The 18,696-nt window shown below is 49.7% G+C and overlaps 1 protein-coding gene across 14 annotated transcripts in view; it reads left to right on the plus strand.

The window, feature by feature from the left end:
- Positions 1-18,696, plus strand: part of LOC126572401 (C-terminal-binding protein) — a 42,361-nt gene that overhangs the window by 12,306 nt on the left and 11,359 nt on the right. The window contains exon 1 of one of the 14 annotated variants that reach the window (XM_050231670.1): positions 9,911-9,964. The exons of the other annotated variants lie outside the window; for them this stretch is intronic. The gene's annotated coding sequence lies outside the window, so the exon portion shown is untranslated. Of the gene's footprint in view, positions 1-9,910; positions 9,965-18,696 lie in introns of those variants that run through there. 14 annotated transcript variants of the gene reach the window in all.

Raw genomic sequence — 18,696 nt, forward strand, 5'->3', positions numbered from 1 at the left:
GTCATTTAGTAGCAGCCATCAAAGCACCATATGTTTTTGTAGCTCATCTCAAAATCACTACTATCCATACAATGCAATAATATCGGTAGCAATATTTTGCTCACATGCATCGCACGTAAAGGTGGAAGTCAATTGCATGTGCAACTGAGAAAAACATGGTTGAAAACTGCTTAAATCTTCTTATTGTCACTTGGATTGGATGTAAATAACTGCATACTTTAATACATAACAGATTTGCTCATACGGTCTTTTTTTGTCTATTACTTTTGGAAATTGTGCCACAACTTAAACAAACAAGCGAAATAATTATACTGAAGAGAAATATAAGAATCTTGGAAGCATTGAAAAACACACAATAATTATAGTGATATCATAATATTGCTTCCTGTGTATGCTTTATAGCTCAATGTGTTTCAATGTTAACGTTCCACACATTCCAGAGTATGTTCCAACAATACTGGTCGTTTGTTATTTATTTTCAACATTTTGCGCGCAACCTTATCTGTTTTTGTGGACAGATGCAATGAAAAAATAAAACAAAGGTTTGATTCCTGGGTTGAAATATTAGCGGAAGCTGAAAATTCACATGAGACAATTATGCTGCAAACCTACATCATCCCTTTATCATAAAATATCGATCTGCTATTCATCTGCGGTTGCCCTATTTTCGCATTTCTTTGCCATACGGGGTGCAGCATTTGATGCACTGCTGTAGGGCTGTATAAACCTTTGTCGCCGTTCAAATTTCTCCCCCCGCTGTGGTCTTCTCGGGGCCCGGAATTTCACATTCACTCTGGCTCGTTATCACTTGCGTTGTGTGAACAAAACGACGTCCCGGGTAGGGAAGCGGGAGTGCGCTAGGTTGGTGGTGCTAGGTGGTTTGGTTGAGTTGATAATGATGATGATAATGTGTGGCGAAATGGCGGGTGCTTTGGAGCTGTTTGTTTATTTGTACCACCGTCTCCTCTCCTCTTTGCGTGCCTCCTCACTCGCTCTCCCTCGCTCAGGCTCTGTCTTGACCCTGTCGGGGGACGGCTGAGCTGCTGGTGGAAGTTTGACTCTCGAGTGGCAATGGAAATGATGGCGCCCTCCCAACACACACCGTGCCGTGTTACCGTTAGTCAATCATCCTCTCCACCATTATCTTCTCTTCGATGTAGCGTCATTCGCCCGGTGGGACTCTATCGCGGGCTCCTCTGTAGTGCGTGCGTGTCATTGGGCAATCACAGGTCACGGAAAAACGTGTGCCTGGTGTGTGTTCGTTTTGTGCTGCACCAGGATGAGGTAACGGGTGTGTGGCCGGCATGGCCTCCCGTTCGTGTGTTGATAACCGCTATCCGCGGTGGCATGTTGCTTCGATGCAGCTCCTGATAAGAATCAAACAGCATCAGATTGGAGTGAGGGAGAGGCAAGATGGTTTTCGGATGCGCCTTTTCTAGCGCAGTGCTGTGTTTGCTGTTTGATGGCAAATGATTCAAAATGCCGTTACTAAGCACACCCAGTGGCAGTCAATGAGAGTACTAAATCGGTCACTTTTATATCGCTTCCAATGCATCGTGAGTCATCGATTTGCAGAATTTCTTGATAAACGGAACACATGTAACTTGTAACATATCTTGGATTTCAAGCGGCACAGCTTGAAGTCGTTGTAGATAATGTTCTAGGTATTTTTTCCCCCTTTTTTTCATGTAGCACAACTCATACTGTATGACTCATTTGAGAATGCTCCATCACCATCCACGTAGGCTCCGCTAAAATATGAAATTGTGCCTAGCTCCGTCCACAGAGCCCTCTGGTCCTCTCTTCTCATAGGCTTGACTATCGCCATCCACTGGAATCGCACAAACCTTCCCTGAAACCCGGTGCGGCGCCGGGCGCGCGCGCGTGGTCGTGTCCTCGGTGATTTATTGGTTTCCATTTTCCGTCTTCGATGGTCCGTCGTTGTGTCCGCCATGGCGCGGCGCACCTTGTCGTAGCAACAACAGCACAGCAAGGCAGAGCGGAGTGTGCCAGGTCACCGAGAAGAGTGGTGCTGTCTGTCGTCTCCCCTGAATCTGACCGTAACCGGTCGGTCGTACACTTCGTCGCTCCTCTCTCCTTACACTCCTCAAAAATCCGATGTAAACGTGTTTTTTTCCTCTTCGGCATTCCCCTTTACCGGGTTTTGCCCTCGTACAGGAAATGGCTCTCCCAAAGGGGGACTGATCAGGCGCAGGAGAAGAAGGCGGCAGTGCCGGCGGACAAAAAACTGTATTGCCTTCTTCTTGCGCCCTCCCGCCCTGGGCGCGACTCGAAACTGCTGCGTTCCCGCGTCGTCGTGGCGTGGTCTTCTTTAGAAGGGGCGCGCGCACCTCACGTGGGCGTCTCGCTGAAGGGCAATCGCCGTGCCACCACCGCTACAACGCTGATGATGCGCGTTTCTGTGTTTGTGGTGTGGACTTGTTGGAAAGCGAGTCACGCAAAGACCTGCATCGCTTGTCGCGCTCCGCTTCCATTAGCCGGTGACTAAAAGAGAAAGACAAAAAGCGAAGCAACGCACGCACTCACCAACAAATATGCCGGCTTCACTGGCGGCCGGCGTCCTCGTCGTCGTCGTCTTCGTCGGTGTCTGCCGGCTTTTGCTTACCAATTGGCGCGTTAACCCTCGCTTGTCTCCTCATGGTCACCGCAGCAGAAACCGATACGATGTGCGGTTGGCTCACTTCGTTGCTTACTTTGTTGGCGCGTCTTTCGTCTTACGATTTTTACTCTGTATGTGTGCTTTTGGGGAGATCGCGCGCGCTCCTCATTCCAATGATTGCTACGATGAATGCATTCTCTGCCGCGGGAGAGCTGCTGCCTCGCGCGGTTGCTGCTGCAATTCATTCCGCTCAAGAAGCCGTTCCTTCGTGATGAAGAGCGCGGCATGTCGGATGGAATGAGAGACGTGGAGAGCAGCTGAAACGTGGGCAAAAATGGAATGGACCTCCGCAGCGCTCCACCACCTTAGACCCCGTTTTTTGGGGGGCCTTGCCTGTGCTGGTTTCAGCTTTTGCGTCTTCTTTCAAAGTCGCCATTCCGCCAAATACAACTCCTCCTCCTTCTATTCCTCTGCAACATTCCCTTCTTCGCGAAGTTTGGGACAGATTCTCAATGCATCGGGGGGCAGCAAACGGTATACAGCACACGACGAGCGAGGCGAGAAGGTGGCCATGGGATATGCTGCTGGGAGCTTTACCACAAACTCTTTTCTTCGTCTTCTTTTTTGTCTTCCCTTTCTTGCGTCCTTTTTTTTTTTTAATTCATCGCCAACTTGGGATGATCGAGTCTCCCCATCCGTGTTCCGTCTGTTCCAATCGCCATCACAGAGCATCATCTTACCCCGAACCGTGAACATCAATCTTCTTTTTTGGCGCTCCATCTTGTCCGCGGGAGCACTTGTTGAAAGTCGTTCGTTGACCAAACCCCAACAGTGCGCTTGTTACGAAGGTGGGTGGTGTGCGTCCCAATGTCACAGCGCGTTGGTGGGAGGGAGGAAAGAGGATCACTGCAACGGGTGCTAAAAGTTGGCAACTGGCACAATATGGCTGAGGCTTTTATTGCTTTAAAAAGATGTGCATTTGACTGTGAGATGCATTTCGATATTGTTTAAAGACAATGTCGGTTTGAGATAGTTTATGTTTTAATCTCTGTTAATACTTTTAGTAGGAATTCATCGATTTCGAGCAAAAAACTTTCTTATTTCAATATTTGTTTTTTTTTTCGAAGATTCTAAAAGGAAAAGTAAATTTTTATCATTCGCAACACCAAACTATGACAATTGTTTAATCTGCTGCCGTTTCTGAAGCTACTAAATAAATAAATAAAATTGAATGAAAAAGCCCTTTAAGGCGATGAGGTATTTTCAACATTAAAATGGGGTCAAATATTTTAAAAAGCTTTTGTGGATTTAAAATAAAAAACAAAGTGCACATAAACCGCCGCCCGCCTCCTGCGGGAACAGCTAAAACTCGTTTACACATTTCTCGTACCACGTTTTCTGGCACCGACCGAATCTGCCCATTTTGGAGTGATCCCCGGTTCCGTTGCTGTTACCCTTTTTTGGACGCCGAGACCCGGACACCGTACAACCCACCACCGACTGCGCTGCTGGCCTTCACTCGGAGCGTTCTGATTTCAGATTTTTGTCCCACGTTTTTGGTGGGCTCTTCTCTCTCTCTCTCTCTCTCTCTCTCTCTCTCTCTCTCTCTCTCTCTCTCTCTCTCTCTCTCTCTCTCTCTCTCTCTCTCTCTCTGCTGTCGGTCTTTCTTTGACACACAACATAGACACCCTTCCAGACCGTTCCATTGCAGTTCCTCTTGCTCGTTTTCATCTCATTTCTTACCTTTTTTTCGCGGGCATAAACCCGTAAACACCACCCGAAAGCAACACAACACCGGTCGTCGAGGTAGTGGTTGCCAGATTCCTTTTTTGGTGATCCAATGGGGGATTTTTGAAAGCGCTTTCCTCGTGGCGCCATTTTTTTTCTCTCCCCCTTCCCCGGTGTAGAGTTGTTCGCTGCTAAAAACCACCGGCCACCGGCACTGACGCTGCTCTTCTGCGTGTGTGGCGATTCTGTTTCTGTGGTGTGCTGTCCAAAATGCAGGTTATTCCTTCCATCGAGAATTGCGTGTGTCGTTTAAGGTCACGTGAATGAATTTGCGCCCGCCCAAAATATGCACATCACGGCACGCCAATTGTCTCTGGTCGCGTCCGTCCTGGAGCTTTATTTTTGGCTGACATTAATATTCCAAACACCACGACCCTGTTGGGGGGCGGTGTGTTATGTTGCGCGCATACCTTTTGTTTAATCGCGTTTGCCTTCTGCCGTATACACTCCGCGATTCAAAAACCCCATGGACAACTTGATTTGGCGGCAAATGGTTCTTCCATTCACCACCATTACCCCACTCTTGGCTGACAAGTGCTTTGCGAAATCGCGCTGCACCCAAGGCCAACTATGCGCTTTCTGTGAGGGTTCCAATTTGGAGCAACAGCTTGCTGCTGGTGCGCAGTATACCCTTGATTCGATTGCTTTACTACCGTAGATCCGGGATCAGTATTCGTGCGGTTTGAAGATGGTATTCGTCGGAAATTGCATCTCGAAGAAGAAAAAAAGACGAAGAAACAAACACTCAATCAACCTTTGGCTTCACTGCTGCAAGCTGCCGTTGTACTTACCTTGTTGTGGTACGTTTCTTATCTGCTGCCAACCCACCCGCCTTAACCATGCCATATCAGCATACATATCCCTCCACCGTGCCCGAAGGGAGACCGCAAAGGCAACAATTAATTGCGCGCAAACAACCTTGCCTTACCATGCTGCTGCTTGCCTCGTCAGACGACGTGTCGCGTCTTCGTCGTCGTCATCATCATCATGAGAGTGAGAGAGTGAGCCTTCAATCGAAGTCCACGTACCCTTGACCTTGGGTGCGACCAATCGAGTTTACGACCGCCATGCCACCGAACCACTGCACACTCGCCTCCGATGCTAAAGTTTTCCTTTCTTTGTAGTTTCTGGTTGAAGTGTAACCGCTGGCGGCGGTTGCAGGCCATTTTCGAAGCCAACTACGACGACGACGCTACTGCCGCTGAAATGGGAAGGATGTCCTGAGCGAACGAAAAGCGCGAAGGGGAGCTATAAGAACTGCTGTACCTTGTCACCACTACTTGGCCTTGTTACCTCATGTGGTACACCCGCGTGGTGGTGCAGTAGAAACAAAAAAAAAACTGACGAAGGAAGGTCGCCGACAGCACGCCCGGACCTCGCACACACCTAGATACAGGCATGCTGATGGTGTAGGTGTGTTGCAGGTGGGGGTGTTTGTTTGGTATTTATTTTTGTGCACCGAGGATTTATTTTTACAACCAATTTTGTGCCCACCACAATACCCCGCTGCTGTGTCAGGTGGGGTAGCCACACCACACGCTTTCTTCTCCTTATCATTACGCTGATTGTGAGCCCGCGATAGCCAGATGATAAGGTGCTAAGAGCTACTAAGCCAACGTTGCATGCATTTGTCGCGTAAGTTGGTCGTTGATGTTCAAGTCAACGCAACGTATCGCCAGAACCTACTCTTACAAGATTCCTTTAACGTCACTGAAATTCAGAATTGAACTCGATGAATGGGATGCATGCAATAGTGCCGGCCTTTAGCTTATATAGATGGAGCGTGTGATCAGTCATATGAAATGGGAAATTCTAACGATAAGCACATTTATTGAACATCGGCTCATTGATTGAAACGCACGATAAGTGGATTTTTACAATTAGGTCTTTGATCTTTTTCTCATTTTGCTTTAGAAAAACATCTTTTGCTTCAAGTTAATAGTACGTGGCCAGTCTCACCTTTTGAGGATTTCTGATGGCTTTTTCCATCCCTTACTTCTTAACCGGAACTCCACGAACTAGAACATTAACTAGATTGCCTAATTCTACGTTTTACGACTTGGTTTCCCCCATTGGTGGTCTGTATCGGGTAATGTTTTCGCTGCAAAATGCTTCAAATTCCTTCCGATCGCGGTGCGGAGATGGCGCGGAGAGTGGAGGATTATTGCAATGTGTGTTGTGGTTGATGGCCCCCTCTCTCTCCTCACCATCTCTCACTCATCCAGACCACATCAGTCGCGCGCACACTCATGATGATGCAGGCGCGCTGCGTGAGAGGTGAGCTGAGATGAGAAATAAGTCGTATTTTACGAACCGATCACGCGCACACCAGAGATCGCGTTGTGTTGGCTGAGTTGGGGTTGGGGTTGGGGTGGAGTGGTCGGTCCATGCATATATCGTTGCCAGGCCAGACGCCACTCCTTCACCCGCCTGCTTCCCTTCCCTGCTTCGCTGACTCTCCCAATGCTGGGCTTGTTTGATTGGTATGGTTGCCAGCTTAAAAATAGACGCCCAGATGGTTTGTATATTTTAAACAACATCTGCGTAGTTATCATGCCTCACCGGGGTTTGCTTCGAGCATCGTCGTCGTCGTCTTCGTCGTCGTCCGGTGTATGGTAAGCGTCCGTTGCTGTTTGCTCTGTCTGTTGCATGTGCGGCTGCACTTCTTGAGTAGCATTAAGTCACGATGAGGAAAGGGGTATCAACTACCGGCCGCCGGCCATTCCAAGCGGAACGTTACCATCGATCGAACGGTTTACCGTAGCCACACATACGCACAGGCAGCGCAGCAAGGGTTGCTAGATTGATGTAGAAGCGACATAAATATTCAATAAATTCAAGCAGCATCACCGATGAGGAATCGATGCGCGTAATGTATAGACCCATCATCGCAGTGCTCGTTATACGATGACCTGAATGTTGCGATGCGAATGACCGACGACGTCTCAGGCGCCGTCTCAGACGCCGTAAGGTAACAGATCCGGAATGGATCGGCTGGATCATAGATCATAGGTACCTCTGCAAAAGCCTATTTTTCGCTCCACTTATGTTACAATGTTATAGCGTGTCTATGATGACACCGTATGACCTTGCTCCTTTCGTCATAAGAAAATTCGATTTTTCTTTAAATAAATCGATTCCTTAACCACCGCTACACCTTCTCACACAGATCTATTTTGTACTCTCTCTCCCACACTCCTCTCCACTCTCTCTCTCTCAGCAATTCCGAGAATGTCTTAAAAACTGCGAAAATGTGAAAATTTATATTTTTAAATCTCATACCACAAGCCTCCTCTCCCTTCTTCTCCGCGCCAAACCAATGCAACGCCACGCGCGCGCCACTGGCCAATGATGATCGCCAGCAGCCCCACAGGTCTCGTCAGTCGAGCGTGTTAAGTATTCGCGAAATTTGACCATGAGCGAAACAACCATTAAAAGCACGCGGCACCGCGCTGCACTCCTCCTCCGCGGCGGGTGTTACAGTTGTGTCATAGTTAACGGTGCGTTGGTGTTGGTGTTTGGTATTTTGAACGCATAATTTGAACGCGACCATTCCGTTCCGTGCACCCTGATGCCACACACCCCATCCATCAATTCCTCCTTTTTGGCGTTGGCCACCATCCAGATCGCATGCTTCGATTGGAGCGCCCGATAGATTTCGCGATTGTAACTGCGAGCTGCAGTTAGAGGCAGACACAGCCAGTAGGCTCTGGTGGAAAAGTGAGTAACTGATATCATCCTGCACCGAATCCGATCAGCAGTAACAGCACAGCATCATTATCGAGGTGCATCCACTAGGCGATGGGAAGGTAGAGCGTCTAGTGTGTAGTGCCGTCTAGTGTGAAGTTTACTGTGTCTCGTCAGCAAAATTCATCCCTTTTCGTTCGGTTGCACTGCTGACACAGACATCATCATTATCGGTATGGTGTGGGATGTAGACGCCGCCGCCGCCGCCGCCGTGTCCTATATGTTGACCACGGCGCAGGACCGGCCAATTGGACGTCGTCAGCAGATAACGTCCGGATAGAGAAAGGGAATCCTCCGGGCGTCCTTACGTTCCGACGAGGATGTTGATGTTGATGATGAGGAGGAGATACTTCGTGTTCGAATGTGTTTTGCTGTCTCGGCATTACTTGCGGTGCGGGGGAATGTAGCTGACTCCCCCGCTGTACTTGGTTACTGCCCCGGGACACACCAAAAAACAAGCGAAGGACGGATTTATGCTGTTGCTACACGGAATGGGGAATAATCGGATCAATTAAACAGTGTCAGCCAACTGCGATCGACAAAACAATTCTCAGTCAACGTTGCATAAACTGAAATGTCGTCCAAAAAAGGGCCAGTGCGTACTCTCCCCTCCGGTGGCTCGTTGTCAACCATCCATGCCAGGGCTCTCTATTTAGCTACCGAAGCAAATACACCCTCCACCGGCGGTTGCAAAGCGAAATGTGCAATGGCCAGGCAGCATAACAGGGCCGTGAGTAGGAAATTGGGTTTTGTTGACGTGCTGACGTTGCGACACACTCGCTCTTTTGTTTCCTTCTTTCTACGGGTTCTTTTCATTCAGCGAAATTCCACGCCAAGCGGCTCCTTTGGCCGGTGACAGAAGGAAATTCCCCCCCCAAAGGGGACCGGCAAGGCAGGTTGCGCTTGTTATTGACGAACTGTTTGTTTCCATTGGCTGGCTGCGCCGGCTTCAGGGTAAATCCTCCCCCCCCCCCCCCCCCCCGGGGGTTCGCGAAGCATGCAAAGCCAGTCAGAGCCCCCGCTTCTTTCTCCTCCCTACCAGAACATGCTTGACTGCTGGGAAGCATAGAACATTTTTAGCACATTTTACCGTTAAATGTGCTGCTCGTTCTCGAACCTTGGTTGGCTGAGGATGGTGGCACGCCGCTGTGTGCTGACGTGGAGGACAACCTTTTTCGTCAGCGATTTTCGATCGCGTGGATTCACGTTTCTGTTTTTCCATTTCGTAATTTCCGCTGACCGCTACGAAATGATGCTCCTGCTTCTCCGTTGCTAATGGTGTGTAGTTCGGTAGCCAGCAGCAGAGAGTAGGCACATTATTTGTGGACAGTTGGAAGAGGAGCAGAAAAACGCAATCGGAAAAAAGGAATGCCGATAAGGGGTGGGTGGCGGGATTCGGAAGACCAGGCTAACAAATATGAGCGCTCGTCGCTGGGGATTCGATGAGCGAAGTAAAAGCAAAAGTGATGTTCAACATGGTTTCTTGGTTCATTCTGTAATCGAATAATGGAAAGAAGTGTTCTATTCGCTTACTTATTTCGGGTGCTACAAATGTTTAAGAAGATTCTAATGGCTGCTAAAGAGTTTGAATTTATGTCAAAAAGGGAAATAATCTAAGTGGCCCTGTTCCAATTTTTAACAGCAGTTTAGTGGAAGTTATGAATCATCAAACAAAAGCTCGATTCCATTCATCTAACATTTACGATATTTTTTTTATATTTCTTTACAGAATAAATGACCAACTCAATAAAAAGTACAACGCTTCTGTTAACGCTTCATTATGAAAATGAACAAGCAACTTACAAAATGGTAAGTGTCAACGAATCGCTCGTATCCTAGCAGCCACCTATCTCTTGCCCGTATGGCCCTTACGTAACTCACAAACTCAAACTTCTTTCGTCACATTCGGGGTCATTCCAAGTTTCATAAAGGCATTTAAAAAAAGAAAATGCAAATCCAAATCAACAATCAAAGTTAGCAAAATGTCACATAACGACCGGGCACACCCGTGCCGCCTACTTATGCTGCAGCTGCTGGAACCACTCAGCAAACTCAATCTTGTTGCCATCTTGGGTGGCCAATAAGTTTCAATATGTTTCCCGCATTGCCACTGCTCTTTTCAAAGCTCTCAGCGGCGAACAACAATGTAAAAGTAATTTTCATTCAACATGCTCTCTCCCTCTCTCTCTCTGACACACCGAGAAATTGGGGTGCACCAGACGACGGGCTCCTGTCTACCAATGCTCTGGTGTAGCCTCTTCGTTTCGTTGTGCTGTATGGAAATGTGGGACACAGTTGTGTTAGTGGTGAATGTAGGATGGAGATTTGTGGCATCCATTTCAATCTCGTATGATATTTAAATGTCTTCTTATTGGAAGCTACCTGCGGAATCTGGTGAATCGGGCATTGAAGAGAGGACATGTTTTCTCCCTTTTTAGTAACAACATTTGATTACGAAAACTTTTGTTTTGATGCTACTATTTGAAGCGTTTCCATGGAAAATGGGGCTCGTCGATGCAGGGAGAAACAAATCCCTTTCATCAACCCACTTGATCGATGATCATCCCCCCGTCGGTCCGGTGCTCATAACAACAACACTGATAACGTGCCTACTAAGTTGCGCCGATTGAACGACGAGCAATCAGTTCCGGTAGCGCTTGAAACAAAACTTTCCTCCACCAAATGCAGCAGCAGCAGCAGCGGGGGGACTAAAAAGAAGGGCCAGAAGACAAATGGAAAAAGTTTGCAAAATGAAGATTCCTCAAACTTTTCGCGGCGCGGGCACACCAAACCACCCACACAATCGCGTCTCCAGGGCACGGGGCTCGGCATCATCCTTCTACTTAAACTCTTTCGCGAACGTCGCCGCCCCCTACCCCCCCTTTCATAGCCGAACAGGCGTGGGACCATCAGCAGCCAGTCAGCCGCCGTCCCAGTCTCTAATGAGATAAGTCAGGGGAAAAGTTGATTTCATTCGCCACCGCACCGACCGGCGACCGGCTGCCGGCAATCGCAGTCATGTAAATCGTGGTTCCATCCGTCCTCCCATAGCAGAACCACCCTCCTCCAGCACCACCTCCACGCAAATCCGGCCAAACTTTGCCGGCAACTTTTTCCAGTAGCAGGAATTCTGTCTCGTAGCCAGCGAGGAGGATCGCCAAGGAAAACATGGAAAAGGAAGGACAGAAAGAGAGAGAGAGTTCATTTTACTTTTATCACAAAACACCAGAACATGGGCGGGCGGCGTGTGAAGTTAGGCTTCTAATTTACCACGCCACGTCGTTGGGTGTGTTGTTCCAGGGCTGGAGGAGAAGGAGGAGGAGCACATTGTTGGAACCCAACATCCTTGGTGTGTGTCTGGTATTGTGAGGTTCGGCCTGATTGGATCCACCATAAAAGGGGGAAGGGATAAAGTAAGAAATCATTGTCGTTATTGTGCCGTCTGACACAAATAAAAAGAAGAACCGCTTGGTGAGTGTTGTGTGAGGTGAGGTACAGTTGTGGGGCTCCCACGCCCTTCTGCCGGCCAAGTTCCATGGCAGAAAAGGAGAAAAGAAGTGTACATTGCTGCTGCTGCTTCTTCTGATTTCTAGGAACGGGAAAGGAGAGGAGCGCCATCATCATCGTCGTCGTCGTCGGTGGCGTCAGTACTCGGTACAAAGTTGGCTAGTTGGTTCAAAGTTAGTGCCCAACGAAATTGCTCTACAGCAGCGAGTACGACGACGCCTGGTGGTGTTGGCTTCGTGGCCCCCCCTCCGATGTCGACAGGAAGAGACCACGTTGTATACACTTTACATAACTTTTGCTAGAACTTCCGGAAGTTCTCTTCCTCTCACCGCACAAACGCCACGCAACTCCAGCGCACCGGAAGAAAGGGATGTGGAGGAGAAGGAAGGGACTTGTTGTTTCGACTTTTCGCCCGAATGAAACGAATGGGAACACAATCGAACGGACAAGGGCATATGCTCCTGCTGCTGCTGCTGCTGCTGCTGCTGCTGCTGCTGCTGCTGCTGCTGCTGCTGCTGCTGCTGCTGCTACTGTCGCTACACCTGAGGAGGAGCCGTCGGGTATGCGAAAAAGGGGTTTATGTCTGTACGGTCCCGAGAGCGGAACATAAAGCGGAACTTCCAGTGTTTCTCCTCCATGTGTTTCTCTCTAGACACGGAGTAGACGGAAGAAGAGTGGACGCACGATGATGGCAACGAGGGCAACGACTTGCTCGCTCGCTCGCGCTCTCTCTGCCTTGCTCTCTCTCTCATTTGGCTTCATGGCTCAACTTTTCTCGTCCAAAACTTTCCGCAAAACTAGTTTTCTGTGCAATGGTGCCGCATGTGACGTTTGGGAGGGGGTCACGGGTTGGCGGAGGTTTAATTTTTCCTCCCAGAGGAAGCGAGAGCAACTTCTAACCGCTCCCCTTCCGCACCACTAACCCATCCGAAAATGACGAGCAAAAGTTGGCTCTCTCCTCGGTGCACGACCGAACTTTTGGCAACTGTTTCGGCAAATTTTCCTTCAACCACTACCCCGCGCCCCTGCTCCACCGGCCGCGGATTCACTTTCTCCTCGTCTCCTCCTCCACCCAAACATCCTCCTTTCGTTCTTTTGTTGGTTGTTTTAGAAAGGGGAAAGAGCTGGAAGATGTTCTATTTCACTATTGGATTGTTCGCTGTTTAGCTTTTGCCGATGGCCGTCGGGTGTCTGAAAAGGTTAAGCACCCTGCCAGCACCCCCTGGGACATCCACTGTGTCTCACTGTTGCCGGGCGCTTCGATCGACCCTAATTCCCGAACGGCTGGAGACAACCAGAGCTGGAATGGAGGCGCCTGGTGGTGTGACTTTCACATCCTGCAAGAGAGAGAAAGAGAACTTGTGGTCAGAAAAGTAGACTCCTTTTCATCGTGCCAAAAGAGAGCAAACCTTCAGGATAATCTTGGCCGGAAATGAAATCGGGGCCATATTCTCTTTCGTTGCTTCCCAGCCCGCCGCTGCCCGCGCACGGTATGTGTGCCCCCCCCCCCCCGCCCCATTCTCACATCATCAGCCGGTTGCGAAACACTGTTTTGCCATTAAACTTTCAACTTTGGGTCATAATCTCCTCGAGCGAGGATCGAAGTCGGCGTCGCCATCGCCATCGCCATCGCCATCGCCATCGCCACCGCCACCGCCATCCTTCAAGGCGTTTGACAGAAGTGCTTCTGTTTGGGGACATTCGATGGTCCTGCTTCGCGTAATCGATTTTTGAGAAAAGCAAAAGAGAAAAAACACTTTAGAAGGACACTGCGATGCGTATTTTGGTCACGGTTTCACACAATGTCGAGTTTATTTGGAGTTTCGAGGAATCTGCTACAAAAATTGCCAGAAAATCATTTCGGTTTTCTGTTCCTTTTACTTTCCTGTGGAAGAATCGTAGTAGCCATCAGTTGACAATGACAAGCTGAGGTGATGCCGAGGTTGCAATACGCAGCCTGCTTAGAAGTTTGTTTCATAGCCAATCCTTTCAAGTTCAATCGTCTGCTTGAATGCCAATCATATCTTCCTGGAGCCCCTTTCAAAGTTACATTGACCAGACGAGACAACCAAAACCCAGGTTCGTTACATTAAAGATAAAATTGGTCTCCAGGTCACCATATTAAGTCGTTTTTTTTATGCGAAGCTTCCAAAGCGAAACAATGCTCTTTCCAAAATTCTCTAGTGTGCTTTCAGTTGTCAAGCGTCCAACCAACATTTAAGAGACACATACGAGTGAAGGAGAGAGAGAAAGAGGGACTAAAAATGAAAAAAAAAAATGAACGGAAGGACGAGTTTTACAGCGATAAATATTTATCCTGCGCGCCAGCAGCACCTGCGGCGTCGGCGGCAGCCGTAGCAGAGGAATTCATAAATTTATCCCTCCAAACTGCAGTACATAACGCACCGCCCTCCACCACTTACACCCAGCGGTGATCCTGCTATTATCCTTGATGGTTGGTGGTGGTGGTGGTGGTTGGTACTGCTCGAGGATGTACCCCCCCCCCCCCCCCCCTCACCAGTGGTGTGTTGTTGCTGTGCCAACAACATTATCTTCGCATCCGTCGCCATCGTCATGAAGTGGGGCGAGAGATGACAGGAGGGTGGTCCTGCTCCTCCTACTGCTGTCTGTCTGCTTTTGCTGCTGCCGAATGGGAGTCCCATTTGGTTGAGAGTGAAAATTGTCAGGCAGAGACCGGCCGGCAGGCAGGCTGGCAGGAGGAGGCTGGCTTGCCCTCATCGCCCGGAAGTGAATGCGCATGTGCACCCCGCCCCGCCCGCCCGTACCAGAACCCACCAGCAGCATCATCTTTCCTTTCCCTGCTTTCGGCATCGGCATCATCTTCATCACCCACAACACCACCACCACCGTCACGCGCGCATATCCGATTTTAAATGCTACATTTTCGGTTCTCCAGCGCCGAGGGGGTTCTCTCGGGGTCGCCGCCATTTGCCCAGTAGCACAACCGACGATGGCCGAGGGGAGGGAGGGGGGGGGGGGGGTGGCGACTACACGAAACCAGTGACAAACACACGACCGAAGGGTCGGTCACCATTACATTCAGCCGCCGCCTCTTTGCTCTGAAACATTGTTGGTTCCGAAATTCCATCCAATCTCGATTTACTCGTCGGAACGATTGTGTCATAAGTCATTGCGTTTTTGACCAACTCACACCATCTATCTCTCGTGTACACACGCGCGCAGACAAAGTCCAATTCTCTATCGACCGACGACGACCCCCCCCCCCCCCCCCACCATTATTCTTCTCGCCGAGAGCAATCATGATAACAAGCAAATGGATAAAACGTTGCAAAAGGGCTACAAAATGTCCTTCGTCCCTTTTCTCGATCGACAGCAAACGTCAGGATATAGCAGACAGAGGAGAGGAGCGGAAGGTTTCGGTGGTGGTGGGTGGTCGGTGTTCGCTCGCTCGGAAGGACAAAGTTGGCTCCGGGAAAGTTGTGCCTTCTTGATGGAAAGTTTTATTTAAAAATTTCCCCTCAGTTGATCTGCTTATTGGGACACCCACAGACACAGTCACAGACACGCAGCAAAAGAGAGAGAAAAGGGACCTTGCCACCGAGTTCCTCCTCTGGCCTGCTGTTGCTGCTGCTGGATGAAAGTTGGTGGCGAGAAAAGTTGTGCTCCGGCGCCGCAACTTTGTGCCAAAGCTGCTCGCTGTTGTGGGGCGGTTGAAACTTTGAATATTACGCGCCCACCACCGGCAGCGGCGTTGCTAGTAGGCGGTGAAGTCGGTCTGCTAGGTTCGGTTAGGTTGCTGGTACTGCTGCGCTTAACTTCTCGCCGTGTGCTGCTGCTGCTGAGGGTATGCGGTGGATCCGCATTAAAAAGTCCTCCTCCCGTCAAGGACGCACGAACGTCGACGTGGCAAGGGCGTGGGGTGGCGCTTCCTCTACATTTCAAGAAGGGGAAGCTTAGAAGGAGGACGCAAGACGCTGCGTGTGAAGACGAAGTGACTCGGCAACCTCCTTGTTCGCCGCTCGCGCCCTTCAAATGCCGGTCGCGAGGAGTACAAGCAATCACAACAAACGCAATTGCAAAGTGACGGAGTTTGGTGACGTGGTGGGGAGGAGGCACTATCAAAGTTTGATGGGGGGGGGGGGTGTGAAATTCAGAAACTTTTCTCGCTCCCAAAAGTTCTCACCGTCGCCCTAGAGAAAGAGAGAGCGAGCAAATGAGAGCAAGTTGGCCAAATGCGTCGCCTGAGGGGGGGGGGGGGGTGGAGGATGCAGAAGGAAGGTGGTTGTGTTCTATCCCTCCCCCGCAGTGCCCCGTGAGGTCGCCATCGTCAGTCTTCTCCTCGTTTGCTGCCAAAAAGTTACTTTGCCCAACTTTCAACCCGGCGCGCGGCGCATTCGTGAAAGTATTGAGTAAGTTCCCTTTCCACTTGCTTCCCAGACGACTATTCGCCTCCCACGGGGTGGCGTGACGTGCCAGGGCATAAAGTTACCCTCCGTAAAACCAGTGGAAGCGGCGACGCCAGGATTCTGTCCACTGTGCGCGCTGCTACTGATACCACGCTGCCTGCCTGATTGAACGAAAGTTTCCTGAAAATGAAGCAGCACACAAAGCAACCGTGCCATGCCCCCTGATGATGTACTTTGCTCCTTTCTTCACTTACACATCTATGATGAAGGGGAGCATACGGTGTACAGTAGTTGCCGACGCCAACGCGGATGTGTTGGAATTGTTCGTTGAAGAACTCCAAACTTCTACGGCGCACGCTTCGACTGCAGAGAGCAGCAGCAGCAGCGTGTGCTGTGTTTTTGCCGGCCATGTTTCCATGCTTACCGGAAACCCTAACCTCAATCTCGTTCCTCTCTCGCTCTTTCGTCTTATCGGTACACAGATTCTCTCTCTCTCTCTCTCTTTTTAGGATGACAGGTGCGTGCTAATAAGTGTGCGTGCGGATATGCTACCGCGCGGTAGCCGATGATGTCCTTGCTGGTGTACTTGTGTGTTGTAGGTCGTAAAATGAAATGGAGATAAAATGAATTTCCGTATCCGAAGCGCGGTCATAATGCTGGACACTAGTCAAAAGTGTCCTCTTCCCCTTCTTGGCTTGTGAGTTTTCGTGAAATCGATTGGAATCGGAGCTCCTTCTTGAGAAGATGGCGTCTAGCTTTGGTGTGCATGTGTGTGCGTTATATATGAAGCGGAGAAATAGACAAATAATGCTTTAACCTCCCTGCGAGTGTCTTGCAAAACATCCCAATCGCCCGCTACACGTTTGTTGTTTTAAAGCGCAAGGAATAGGGAGAGCGAAGACCGATGACGAACAGACGAATATCATCAGAAACTTCCAGCACCCAGCAGGATGCTATAGTTCGAGGGTGTATGCGTGTCCATGTCCACGTTTCTTCCATTTTCCTCGTTGCGGCGATGAGGAAACTCTTTAAACGTGGCCAAACTACTCTTTAAAGTCGCACTCGGAATGCTGGCACAGGCTCTGGCGCGCGCGCGCGCGCTCGTGTTACCTCATACTTGCCTAACGCCCATTCCATTTGCAAAGGGGAAGTGTCCTTCCCTTCCCGAAATCTCTTTAGCTGCCCTCCACCTTATGCTTTGCTACAGCGCAACATCACGCGACCGGGCGGATGAAGCCGGGAAATGGGGGTTTGTTGAAAAATTTAAAAAATAAAACGAAAAACACTCCCCTAGGAGATTGGAACATAAGAAAAGGGTCAGCGAGAGAGCGCGAGAGGAAAGGGGCTGCCGCTGGTGCTACACAAAGGATATGTTTTTCCAGCGGCTTATCACGCTACTACTACTGAACAAGCTGGAGTCGCCTGGTGCGGCGTGAAATGTGAAGGAACGGCTCTGGAACGATGGTTCGGCTTTAAGATTCAACGTTTTCTTCGCCCCGTGTTCTCCTCATCCCTTGGCTTCCGTGGCTACAATTGCGTCATCGACAAGCAGAAAGGGCGCAGAGTTTTTCATGACCGCAGTTTGCCGGAACTTGGATGGAATTGGTTTTTTACTGAAATCCTTCGAGGGTGCTCTGGCAACCGCAAACCACGACGCTAACTACGAGACGGAACTGTCAAAGCCCATGAAGAGTAAAAGTGTTTCTTGGGTGTTTAAAGTCTAGGCAGGCTTTGAGGTGATTTTCTCCCCGTCCCCTGGTTTTTGTTTTTAACATTTGACTTTTGTCCCTGAACAACAACAACAACACCAAACCGGTCCCCATCAGCAACGAAAGCGTTCCTCCGATCTAAGCAAATTCTTGGTGTTGGTGCCAAGGGAGAGATGGTGGGGAAGAAAAAGTTTAATTAATATTAAACCCCCGAACCGGCTCTCTGTATGTTGGCTCTCGCTCTCTCTCTCTCTCTCTCTCTGCATCTCCTCCACCGGTGCCGCGGTCGCCATGCATCAGTTGCCACTTTGCAAACTTCTTCCCGTCGTCTCCCAATACCAGCCGCTTCACGGTGGAATAATTCGCTTCATCGAACATTATTCCCGCGCGTTTCGTACCCTGTCGGCGCCGCAGCACCGTTTTCCGGGGGGTTTTTCTGGGTTTTCCGTTTTATTAACTATGGAAACAAGATTTCGCTCCGGCGCGCTCTACTGGTGGCGGTTCTGGCTCTGTCGGGTACTAGTACCAGGACACATCATTGCCACCGCTTCCGACCGCGTCGTCGATCGTTGTTTGCCAGTTTTCCCGAAACGAAATCGAGAGGGAAGGGGTGACGAGGAAGCGGGAACAGGAAAAAGGTGCGTTGATTAAGCGGCGTGCGGCGTGTACTGCCAGGAACGAATTCAAACCGGGGGAGAGACCTCCGTGTGACCACCGAGTGCGCACCACCGCACCATCATACCCTGTTCCGCTGATTCTCGTTTTGCTCATTGCTCCCCCTTTGCAAACTTCGGACGGGAACTTGTAAATTAATTACATTTTAATTAAAACTTTTCATTTTATTGTATCCTACCGGCGGGCGGTAGTGGCGTGGCAGCGAAGGATATCCTGGCTTTATCGAACCGGGAAATGGGAGGCTGGGAGGACGGGGAATGTG

Source organism: Anopheles aquasalis, chromosome 2 (genome assembly GCF_943734665.1).
Source record: "Anopheles aquasalis chromosome 2, idAnoAquaMG_Q_19, whole genome shotgun sequence".
Lineage (NCBI taxonomy): Eukaryota > Metazoa > Arthropoda > Insecta > Diptera > Culicidae > Anopheles > Anopheles aquasalis.